The 12,450-nt window shown below is 33.6% G+C and overlaps 1 protein-coding gene and 1 pseudogene across 1 annotated transcript in view; one reads left to right on the top strand and one right to left on the bottom strand.

Annotated features, from left to right (window-relative positions):
- Positions 1 to 12,450, top strand: part of LOC125821974 (zinc finger CCCH domain-containing protein 1-like) — a 325,811-nt gene that overhangs the window by 86,781 nt on the left and 226,580 nt on the right. The gene's annotated exons all lie outside the window — the stretch shown is intronic.
- LOC125821901 (cell wall protein RBR3-like) lies at positions 7,700 to 10,955 on the bottom strand (annotated as a pseudogene).

The raw sequence follows: 12,450 nt of genomic DNA, 5'->3' as shown, positions 1-12,450 counted from the left end.
CTTCCTCTTAATCGAGGTCTGAAGGAACTAATTTGCTGGAAAATTATAGATGGAATGGTGATAAACCTGTTCCAATCAATAGAAGAAGCTAATACTTATTATGACGCTTATTGAGAATAAATCTCGATGTTTTGTTTGCAGAATGGAAAACCCTTAGGTAACTAAGGGTCGAGGAAAGAGACATAACCCACGAGAAAGGGGAAGATCATCCCTAGGCTCATCAAGATCATCGTATGGATCGTCATCATCTAATACTTCAATTATACAACGAGGAGGAATGAGTTTATATAACTCAAGCTCAAGAACGCAAGAGAAAACCTCTTCAATACATCTGGAAGATATTTCAGAAAGTGATCCATTATATGCTCAACTACAAGAATTTTTAACACAAAAGCAAAGTGATACTTTTGCTTCAATCGCCAAAGAAGACGTTGATGATATCAAAACATATGAAAAGGTAGAAAAAAGAGAAATGATAGTACTCTTAGAAAATTCTGACATACAGAGAAGAGAAGAGCCTTGAAAGATATTCCAAAGGTATTTAGTCAATGTACTCTATTTCCCGGGTGAGTCATACAAAACTCGAAAATATTATGAAACTTTGCTGATAATCACATGTGTTGAATTTCAACACTTTTCAGGATATAATACAAGTGAGAATGTTTATAACTTCTCTAAAATGATTATAAAACACATCATTCATATTGAAGATTGGGGTATTTCCTTAATGATTGAAAGACAATTTAGTCTAAACAAAGTCATGATAAGCTTTACTTACTGGGATTATATCCAGACATTTAATAAAATCCTCTGTTATAACAATGAGAGGCATAAACATACTTGATTTATCAAAATATGTGCCAAGATATTTGTTAACCCTATACCAAATTGGTTTTTAAACTGGTGGTCATACCACGGGTCAACCATTAAAATATTGCCCGAACCATTTCTCAAGTTATACAGAGAATGGGTCAAAGTTTCCCCAGATCTCAACAAGTTATATCATCAAGAACATATTTGTTATTTTCAACAAATTGAACATATATATTTTTTTATAGAATTCTCTGTTCCATGAATTCATAAACGGGTTCCGAAAGTAGATTTCACTGAGGAACAAATCCCCTGCTTATACAGAACTTATTACAATAATTTTTGGGATAAGTTGATGAAGAAAGATCCTCAAACAAAGTCTATATACAGACAAGAACTGTTGAATCTAATTACAAAAACCATTAAAGATTATAAATCGATTCCTAATAAAGGAATTATGACTGATGATTCAACCTCAGTAAAACATATGACTAGAAAAATTTCTAATCATGATGAAGAAGAACAAGATGAGATGATTATGAAGTACCTAGAAGAAGTAAAGAAAAAGATTCTTCTAAATCTAACTCATTACGCAAAATCAGTTTCATTAACGCGTAGTGAAACAAGTAAAGATATGCACGAAGCTCAACCATATGAAGAAGAAAGACCGGAAGATGAATTGAAGAAAGCCGAAGATTTTTTTGCAAAACTAAAAGACAAGATTTAGCAGATAAGCACTACCATCGGTAAAAGGCACGAACTACTGTAGCAACACTATAGCTCAACAGTAGATACATTCTTACCAGGACCCAGATAGGGGCCATTATCCTGTACAAAGATGCTTTCTTTTCCTATAAATAAGTTTGTTTTTCTTTAATTGGGAACAGGTTTTAGAAACCCTCTCTTCCTTTTTGTACTCTCTCTTTCTTGTAAACTTTTCTTTCTAAAGTTTTGTAAGCTTGCCGGACTTTGGCCGGAGTAATAAAGTGTGCGGTTTGTTAACAACAAGGTACTTTCTTTTATAATTCTTTCTGTCTTTTACTTTTCGAATTTCTCCGATTTGAGTCGTGACTATGTCTGGCTAAAAAATTATATCTATGCCGAAATACTTCACATCAATCATATATATACCATGACAACTCCTAGGCTCTGATACCAATGATATAGGATCACTGACCTGGCGGTAATCCGCCCAGTCATAGATCAAGCAAATCAATATCCTTAGAGGTAGTTCAGCTACATAAGAATCTAAATACACAAGAATTTTAACATTTTTTTTCTCAGACTGCATGGTTTAATTATTTTACTCAAGCAAATGGCCTGTCAAGAAACTAATACATACTTTTATTGAGCACATGTGTCTGATAGTTCTAACCGGGTATGAGGTGCCCTATTTATCAAACTATTTTTTGGGCTAAAAATTCACGGCTCATCAGACGGAGTGACAAAGACAAAGCTAATAAAAGTATTACTAGATCCAACTATACCTCAATCTCAGAATCAAGTCGAGAAGCCATACTAAAATTCCTCTATATTTAAATAAAACTTAGATCCGTTCATGGTATATATAAAAGAGAAGTTAGTTATCCGACATAGATATAAATTTTTAACCAGACATAGTCACGGCTCAGATCGGAGAAATTTGAAAAGTAAAAGACAGGAATAATTATAAAAGAAAGTACCTTGTTGTTACCAAACCATTTTGAATAACTATTTTCTTAAAAATCTCTAAATGCTTAATATGCATTTCGAGAGTTTTTGAATAAACCAAAATATCATCAATATAAACTATGATAAAATCCAAAGAAGGATTAAAAATATCATTCATAATTTTTTGAAATTCTGAGGGAGCATTTTTTAAATCAAAGGGCATTACATTCCATTCATATTGTCCAAACGGAACATTAAATGCCGTTCTATAAGAATGGTCTTTAAATATTTGGATCTGTCACTATCCAGATTTTAAATCAAATTTTGAAAAGATATTTGCATCATATAATCTTGTTAATAAATCCCTTTTGTTTGGAATAGGATATCTAATCCATTTTAAATATTTATTTAAAGGTTTATAATTTATAACTAACCTGGGAACACCACGTTCTTTTTCTGCTGCGTTGTTAACATAAAATACAGTACATGACCAGGGCGACTTGGAAGGTTTTATCAAACCCTTTTGCAATAAATTATCAATTTCTTCTTTGCAGAATTCGCCCAATTCGGTATTCATCTGGCAAGGACGGGATTTAGTAGGAATATTTTGCTCAGAGAAATCATCTTCATATGAAAGAGTCACAATATGCTTTTTTCGATTCCAAAAAGCACTAGGATGATCAGTTCAAATATCAATGGCCATTTGTTAAGAAATGAGTTTAATCTTTTCCTGTATTTTAGAAGATTTCAAAGTATCGAATATATTCATACTAAATATCTCAAGTTTAAATAATCAACATGCTTTTGTTTCATTTCAATCAAAGAATTAATATCTTGAGAAATTGGCTCAGTGATAAAAGTATAACTAATATCACGACCTTTACAAGTAGCCAAAAATCCTTTAGCATTTATATTGGTAAAAGGATTCTCTCACGAAGAGTATTATCAGTAACTTCTTTCAAGAGTTCTATAACATTGTCAGCAGTGATGGTATACATGTTCATATCCTCGAATTGAGATTGTAACTTGTAAAATTCATCACGTTCGCACTGACAAATATCACCATGACATTTACAAGCGTTGTTCGAGTCTTGTTGAACCTTAGAGGATTCATATTGTTCATCCTCTGTTACATAACTTGCTTCGGAATCATCATAATCTGATTCAGAACCTGAAGTATATAAGAAACTATAAATCTTCTCCTGAATATCTTTATCTAGTTCCAAAACCTTAAGCTTTTCAAGCCTGGAATTCGGAGCTATATGCCTAAATTTTCCACATTTGTAACATTTAATCTTATCAAGATCTCGCTTGGACCTATTCTTGGTAAATCTATTAGGTTTACAATGAGCCCTGCGCTCTTCTCTTTCTTCTCTAGTCCTTCTCCTAGATCTCATTCTCTTACGATGGGATTTATGAGGTTCCGCTTTAGAAGTTTCACGGTTGGCACTTTTAGATGTATCGGGTAAACCAAACTGAGTACAAAAATTTCCTAATTGAGATTTTTCTCTAAGCTTATCCATCTTAAGCTGTCTCGAAAGTCATTGCACAAATTTATGTCTTCTTGAGTACAAGCTCCAATAAGCTTCCCATAAGTATAATTAATATAGGGAATAATTCCTTGCGGATCTCTCAGAGTCTTTTTCACTCTTTCCTCGAATAAAGGAGGTAAACCATCTATAAATTTGGCTTTTCAGAACTCTAGACCATTCTCGGGAAGTTCCATTATCCGACTTAAATAAGTATCTTTGTACCATCTGAACTCACCTAAATGTCTACATCTAAGACCATTTAGTAAAGATCTAATGGTTTCATATTGATTGGTAAATCTACCACTAAAATGTTCTAAGATGGTTAAGACTAAGGTATAAACCGTGTCTTCTTTATTTTTGACTAAAGCAAATCCTAGGTTATCAACTCCATCAATTGCAACTTTAGCATTTATTATCGCTGATTTTGCATCAAGAGTCATATAATTATCCCACCAGCCTCTTAATTGACCAGTAAATCCTGCAATAATCATCTTGCAAATAGTCATGTCAGTGTTATTAACACTTTTTGCAGATAGTAGCATACATCAACATCCTATGAACCATAATTGTTAATTGCCTATCAGTTAACCCATCGAGATTCCATTCATAAATCTCACTTCCACTATAAGAAGAATTGGTTTGATTCCAATCTCTTTCCTCTATTAAAACATCTTAGAGGAGTTGGCCGTGGATAATAGTATGTTTGCATACTAGGCTTTCTAGCATAAGTAGTATTACCACTATTCTTCTTTGGATACCAACGAAGTTTATTAACTTCCATCTCCACTTGCGTCTTAAAATCGAAAGTGGCTTCCATTTCGTCTTCAAAATCTTCAACGAGGCTTATCGATTTCGCACTTGCAACAAATTCTGAAAACTTTTTATCAAGAAGGTTTTCAAGATCATGAAGAGGTCTAGGAATGAAATCCTGAATCTCAGGAGGTCTTTGAATAGGAACATCAGGTTGCTTTGAAGTAGACACCTGTTTAGAAACTTGCTTTGCAGATTTCAGTTTATCATTAATTTGAACAATCAGATTTATTAAATTATCTATTTTTTTATCTAGAGAACAAATATGTTCACCAATAACTTTAACATACAGACCTAAATAATTATTTTGGGAAATAAGTCTATTAATTTCACTAATACTTATTGCGGCAACATCATTATCAATAAATTTTTGAAAAGCAGTAAAAGTAATACCCGTATTATTGGGTAAAATAAACGGGGCTTGAGGAGGATAAATAGCTTTAATTATATTACATGATTCATCTTTGTAAGATCATTCAAGAACGTTGATGAATAAAGGCAAATAAGTGGTTATAAACCAAGTCACAAAGAACATAATATGATTATGTAAAGCACAAGTTTCATAAAATTCTTGAGAAATATTGTTTAAATCTTCTTCACTGTAAGTGTCAAAAAACCAAATTTTAAATCGGTTCCATTTTTCATTTGAAAATTCATTTTGAATATATTTTCTTGCCAGTGAACCTGGACTAAAGTCAATTTGATGTTCACTCATCATTAAACATCATTAAGATTAAAATCCATCTCAGATGTTGAAGGAATATCCTTATCAGAAATATCAGATGATTTATCATTTGGTTGAACAATGTTTAACCGAGGATCAATTTTAATTTTTTGTTTTTCTGCAACTATAACTGTTGATAAAGTATGTAATGAAGCAGCGCGATTTTTGGCTGGACCATAAAAAGGTTCTATCGGGGAAATATGTTGAATAACCAATCTTCTATCAGATGGAAATGAATGTCTATTATAAAGAACACTCTTTTCATCAAACTGCATACAAATTTTTTCATCGGAATTTTGACTAATATGAGAATATTTGGAATTAGTGACAAAATCAGTCATTTGTTCAGGGGGTATAACAGAATCGAGAATCCAAGTAGTAGAAAAATTAATTTCTTCCCATTTTATAGGTCTTCTAGTAGTGACCTTAGATCTGGCAAAATTAGTTTCCACCAAAATAGTTTGATCCGATGTATCATATAATTTACACCTAGGATTCAAAGTAGCAAGTAATTTAAAATAGATTCTATAAGACAGGCAGATTAACTCAGAACCAGTTGCATAGTTATAACCATGCGTTTTAACATTTAAAGTTAAAACATCTAATATATTAGAATCAGTCAAAGATAACTGCAAATTTGGCTGAGCATTAAAGTAGACTGGACCATAGGCCACCATAGATTCTATTGAACCCATCAAAGATTGTCGAAAATTTAAATTTCTCGCATCTCGTAGAGCAGCTAGGAAAGTCTCTAGTAATCCTTTAAGAGTTAAAGGTTTAAAAGCAATTTGAACCATGCCAATATGCAAAAATTTATATAATTCAATATCACGCTTATTTATTAAACGAATAGTTTGTTCAGACAAGTTTAACGCCAAAGATTGCTCAGTTGTTTTAATCAATTATTTATTAGAGATTTTATCAAACCAACCATAATCATAAATGGTTTTTATATTAACTTTCGAAATAGTCCATTTGTTTAACAAATCAAGGTTTTGAGGTATATCTACCTCTTCTAAACGAGAACTTTTAATATCTCCTTGATCCATAAAGTAGAGAATATATCTATGCCGAAATACTTCACATCAATCATATATATACCATGACAACTCCTAGGCTCTGATACCAACGATACAGGATCACAAATCTCATTCTTGGGTAGAAAATACAATAATGTTTTACCTAAGTCTTTTTATTCTTTTATTACTGTATATTCTAAAGTTTTCTAAGTAGTCAAAACATTTTATATTAAGCAAAATCTATTGTTTTCTGCTTATACAAAAAAAATGTGTCAATAATTCAAGTAAAGACAAAACATGGGAACATCAACTTCTTGGTGGCCATGGACAAGTTGGCTTATAAAGGTGCAAATTAAGCTGATAATGTGAATCTTTGGCACGTTAATAGGATAATGTCCTTCACTTGACCAAGGGAGTAGACCTACAACATACTTCACAATAATCGTCTCGTGTCCTATTTCAGGTTAGTTTCTTTACACCTTGTTGGGTCGTCTGAATGAACATGTCCTATTTTTACTTTGATTGCTCTCACAAGAATACTTGGGCAAAAACTTCCAATTATCGATGCTTGACACATTTACTTTTATCCACAAATATTTCAATTACTACTGTAAATAACTTGATCAAAAGCTTACCGCCAAGTCACATTTTAAGATGGAAGGTAAACAATTACAGATGAACAAAAGCAAAGATAAACTGGAATTAGGATCACTATAAAGTTTGGGAAAATGACTGAACCAGAGAGAGCAGTTCAAACAAGGCCATAAGGTATTTGAAGCAGATGAACAAAAACAAAGATAAACGGGAATAATGATCAATATAAAGTTTGGAAAAATGACTGAACCAGAGAGAACAGTTCAAACAAGGCCATAAGGTAATTTCAGCACTGACACTTGGACGATTTACTACTACTTCCACTGTGAGCAGGCGGTGGATTGACAATTTTATGGAGTCTTTCTACCACTTCTTTCGTCGTGGGCTGAATTACGCCCCCTTCGTCTAAACATTGAAATGCCAAATCTGTTACTTTTCTTGCGACGATCACCTTACATTCACCCGTCTTCAAGAAATCTTGATGGACAACATGAGAATTCTGTTTCTTGAGTTTCAGTGCCTGCTCTTTAAGTTCGGATGAATAGTTACACGAATGAGAATCAATATCCAGGTCCATGATTCTCCTCTCCTTTGGCACAGTGACTTTAAAGTCAGCTTCTTTCTCCTTCATCAACACTTGGAGCATCAAAAAACCTAGACAGTAATAGTCATAGTGAAAGACATGGTCCTGATGTCCTGAGAAAACGAACAGCCTATTAAATAATTGAATTGTATAGAATGAAACTGAATTCTGAAATTTTTTTGCTAAACAATGAAAAATCTTATTCTCAATACCTGAAAAGATGAAGTTTTCATTATCGAATGTACGAGATCCACTTAAAGCATCTCTATACATCTTCATTCGCCCAAAATCTGTCAATACAGGGTTCTAGTTTTGATCCAACAATATGTCAGCGGGCTTCAAGCCCCTGCATACGACCATACACATATGCAACACCCTGAGTGCCTCAGCAACTTTCGTGATAACATTTAATGCTCTCTCCCAATCTAAAATTGTAAAATGAGACAGGTTTAGGCGATATGAAAGAAGAGAACAAACCAAACTTATTATTTGAAAAGAAGCATCTGTATTGTATTAACAAGGAAAATTATCTGTGTACAATAGTCCATCTACTGACAACTTTTGATCAATTAGGTGGAAATGGAAAACTCCTAATATAATCAAGAGTGTGATCTAATTACTAAACGTAGTTGGGATATGATACGAAAAAAATGATGAAAGTGAGTAAGCCATGAACCAATCTAGCACACAACCCCATGAAGGAAGGAATTTTATAGTAATATGAAAGTGAGTAAGCCATGAACCAATCTAGCACACAACCCCACATGTGGCTTTAAATATCAAGTTCTCAAAAAAAAAAACAATTGATTTGTAGTTTTATAAACTCAGTTTACACAGTAATATTAAAACTTAAAAGAATTTACCTTCAATGCTTTTCTGGAGATCTCCCCTCTCATAGAAGGGATAAACCAGGTATAAACCTAAATTGGTACGGCAAACACCGACCAATTTGATGACACCCTCATGTTTTATCTCAGACAGTAGCATAATCTCAGTCTAAAAAAAAGATAAGACTAATTAGTTTATATAAAGAAAGAAGAACATAAACAAACACGATAGAATTTAGGATTACCTTCCACTGAATGTAGTTCTCATTGGTAGAAAACTCTTTTTCCTCACAGAAATAGTTTCCCACCTTGACAGCAACTCTTTCCCCATTCAAATCACTGGAAAGTCCAGACAATCCCCCAATGAACCCTTCATACACCGTTCCCCAGCTACCTGCTCCTACAACCCTTTTGTCAGGAATGAATGAATTGATCTGTTCAATTGTGAACTTCACAAGCTTCCTCTTAACCACTAACGTGCTGATTTCACGCTCGACTTTAAGATCCTTTTCCTACAGAAAATTATAACACAAGAGCATTTGTAATAAATTATTTGATAAATTTTGTTCTGTACGTATCTTGATGACTATCTTACTTTGCACAATCAGTTTCCTTCTTTGCTATTGATAATGATCCTTAACATGTAGGACCACTTTTATTATTATTATTATAGATTATTTTAATCGCACAGATAAGGACGACAAAAAAATGCTAGGTACATAGTTATAATATTGTTATCTAAACAGTGATTAATAATATATATGTTTCTCTTCCGTTTAAATCTAAAATTTTGGAATTCAATGGGTCGACTGATAATGTGTATAAAATTAAGACCACACGTCCCCAGCTTCTTTCATGATGACGTGCGATTGCATAGGTCCAAATTCTGCTGGTTTTGATCCTGCAAGTTGTATATCAGAAATTTGGCAGAAAGAACTCAAATAAATTCCAAACTACAAATTATCAACTCTAATAAATTCCAAATTCAGATTTTCTGCTGAACGTCATATCAAAGTATGCTAACAGTAAAATAAAATGCATCTACTTGTTTCCATGCACATGATCAGAGGAAAATTAAAGGTTTCTTTATACTAGTATGAAAGATCATAAAGCAGGCAATTATTCAACATTTTGCAGAAGAAAATTCAACGGGATGCAGGGGAACAAAGATTTTGCAGAAGAAAATTAGAAAACTTAACAAGAATCACACAAATCGAGCAGAAATATTCATATGGTATAAACAATTGTAGTCCTAATAATAAAGTAAAGCAATTCTAGTTGTAACACAAATAAACAAACACAGAAGAAAATTCAACTGGATGCAGGGGAAAAAATATTTTGCTGAAGAAAATTAGTTGAAGTTGCAAAACTTAACAAGAATCGAGCAGAAAACTGGTAGCTAATATTTAAGTCTTGGTATAAAGAATAGTAACCCTAATAATAAAAGCAAAGCATGCAATGCTACTATAGAAGTTCACTTCATATATATTTTAGTACTTGCAGGCGGTCTTCCCCTACCCCTTTTCACAGGCACATCAGAAACTGTCGCTTCATCTGCCGTAGGAGACGAAAGTCCACTGCCGGCGACCTTAGACGGTGAAGGAGTAGTCGCTACATCTGCCTACGGCTGCGTAGAAGATAAAATCCACTGTCGGCGACCTTAGACGGTGAAGGAGTAGTCGCTACATCTACCTGCGGCTGCGTAGAAAATGAAAATCCACTGCCGGCGACCTGAGATGTTGAAGGAGTAGTCGCTACATCTGCCGTAGAAGACAAAAATCCACTGTCGGCGACCTGAGATGTTGAAGGAGTAGTCGCTACATCTGCCGTAGAAGACAAAAGTCCACTGCCGGTGACCTGAGACGTTGAAGGAGTAGTCGCTACATCTGTCGTAGAAGACGAAAGTCCACTGTCGGCGACCTGAGACGTTGAAAGAGTAGTCGCTACATCTTCCGTAGAAGACAAAAATCCACTGCCGGCGACCTGAGAAGTTGAAGGAGTAGTCGCTACATCTGCCGTAGAAGACGAAAGTCCACTGCCGGCGACCTGAGACGTTGAAGGAGTAGTCGCTACATCTGCCGTAGAAGACAAAAGTCCACTGCCGGCGACCTGAGACGTTGACGGAGTAGTCGCTACATCTGTCGTAGAAGACGAAAATCCACTGCCGGCGACCTGAGACGTTGAAGGAGTAGTCACTACATCTGCCGTAGAAGACGAAAGTCCACTACCGACGACCTGAGACGTTGAAGGAGTAGTCGCTACATCTGCCGTAGAAGACGAAAGTCCACTACTGGTAGTGCCTAGGAGAGCTGGAAATGACGGCATCGGAGGAGTCGAGGTGGAGATTGGTTGCACCGGTGTACCATCGTCGGCGGCAGAGGGGGAGGGTGATCCCACGTTTTCCATTGATGCTTTGAACCAGTGCCAGCTCAATGCTTATAAAAATTAGGCATATGCCTTAGGCCCCCAATTTTAGGGGTCCTCTAATTTTTACCACGATAAATTATGTGTTAATTGTTTTTATAGAAAAAATTAATTATCTAAAACAAATGTATTTTTCTTTAAAAAATAGTATATTATTTTGTTCTCCTTAACCTCAATCAAATAGAAGAAATCAAGAAAAATGTTGTTTTGTCTTCTTACATTCTCTTCACTAACTCTAGCGTTGTAATTTTCTAGACCCATTTTATACTATATGTAAGTTAGAGCTCTATCAAAAATATGAATCAATAGTAAAAATCATGTTTTGGATAAAGTGAATTACAAGTCTATTTAGATTGACTTATTTCATGTGTTTTTAAACCAATAAAAAAAAGGTTTATAAGCAGTTTGTCAACTTATTACTTATAGAATAATGTTAGCAATTTATATAATAATTGCCTTCGCTAAAAGATTTTAGGCCTTTAATTGAAATTTCGCTTTACGCCTCCAAGTACGTTGAGCCGCCCCTGCTTTGAACTGATTCTTCAACTGATTTTTTTGGCTCTATTTTCACTACTCCACCAGTCGTACTGTGCTCTATTTATAGTTTTGAAAAACAAAAACCGTTTTATTCAGAATCAAACAGATTGGAAATAAATTACATTTAAATCCCATTTTTGATAAAACCAAAATTGGGTTAAAAAACATAAAGAATAAAAAATCATTTTTATTTACTCCTACCGATTTTCTGTGCTATTTTGTTTAAAAAAAGAAATTTAATGACTTTCGTTATACTTAACTAATTTAAATGTAACTGGTTAATTAGTTAGTTAAAGTTAGTCACAAAATTAGTTAGAAGTCGGTTAAGTTGTTACACAATTAGAATATACATCATGTTGTAAAAGATCTATTCACTCATTCAATGTAGAGCGCAATGCACATAAATTCTTCTTTTTAGAAACTATTACTTTCCTTCTTGTTGCTTATGCTCCTAGTTTCATCACCGTATAAGAGATTTTAAAAAAGTTATTTTAATATATTCATTTTACAAATGACCAAGAAATTTTAATTCCTTTGATCATCCGTCTAACTTTAATCAATAATAATGTAGAGATATAGTAGCATTCAATAACTTAACTTTAATGTTATGAAAATAAGGGTTTGTAAAGGACCACTAATGGTAAAATTGCATCTATTTTTTTATCAAGTTTAGTGATTTTGGAGTTTGATCCTTATTTTGAGATTCAAATCAAAGAGAAAATGCAGGTTTATGAATCTACTTATTTTATTTAGTATCTTTTTGTTTTTTATTTTTTCTAAGGAAGTTCACCATGTTTAAATAGGCGACTCGACTTAACTAGATAGATTAGAGAGAAATTTTATATTTTACCTTGCTCTTTTTATTTTTTATTTACGAAATTAGGACTATATTAAAATAATGTGAAAATTAAATTGTTACTTTGTCATATGAATCCGACTT

The sequence above is a fragment of the Solanum verrucosum genome, unplaced genomic scaffold (genome assembly GCF_900185275.1).
Source record: "Solanum verrucosum unplaced genomic scaffold, falcon-dt-bn FXZP01000103.1, whole genome shotgun sequence".
Taxonomy (NCBI): Eukaryota; Viridiplantae; Streptophyta; class Magnoliopsida; order Solanales; family Solanaceae; genus Solanum; species Solanum verrucosum.
Note: the sequence above shows the minus strand (reverse complement) of the source record. Positions and strands in the feature narration are given on the sequence as shown.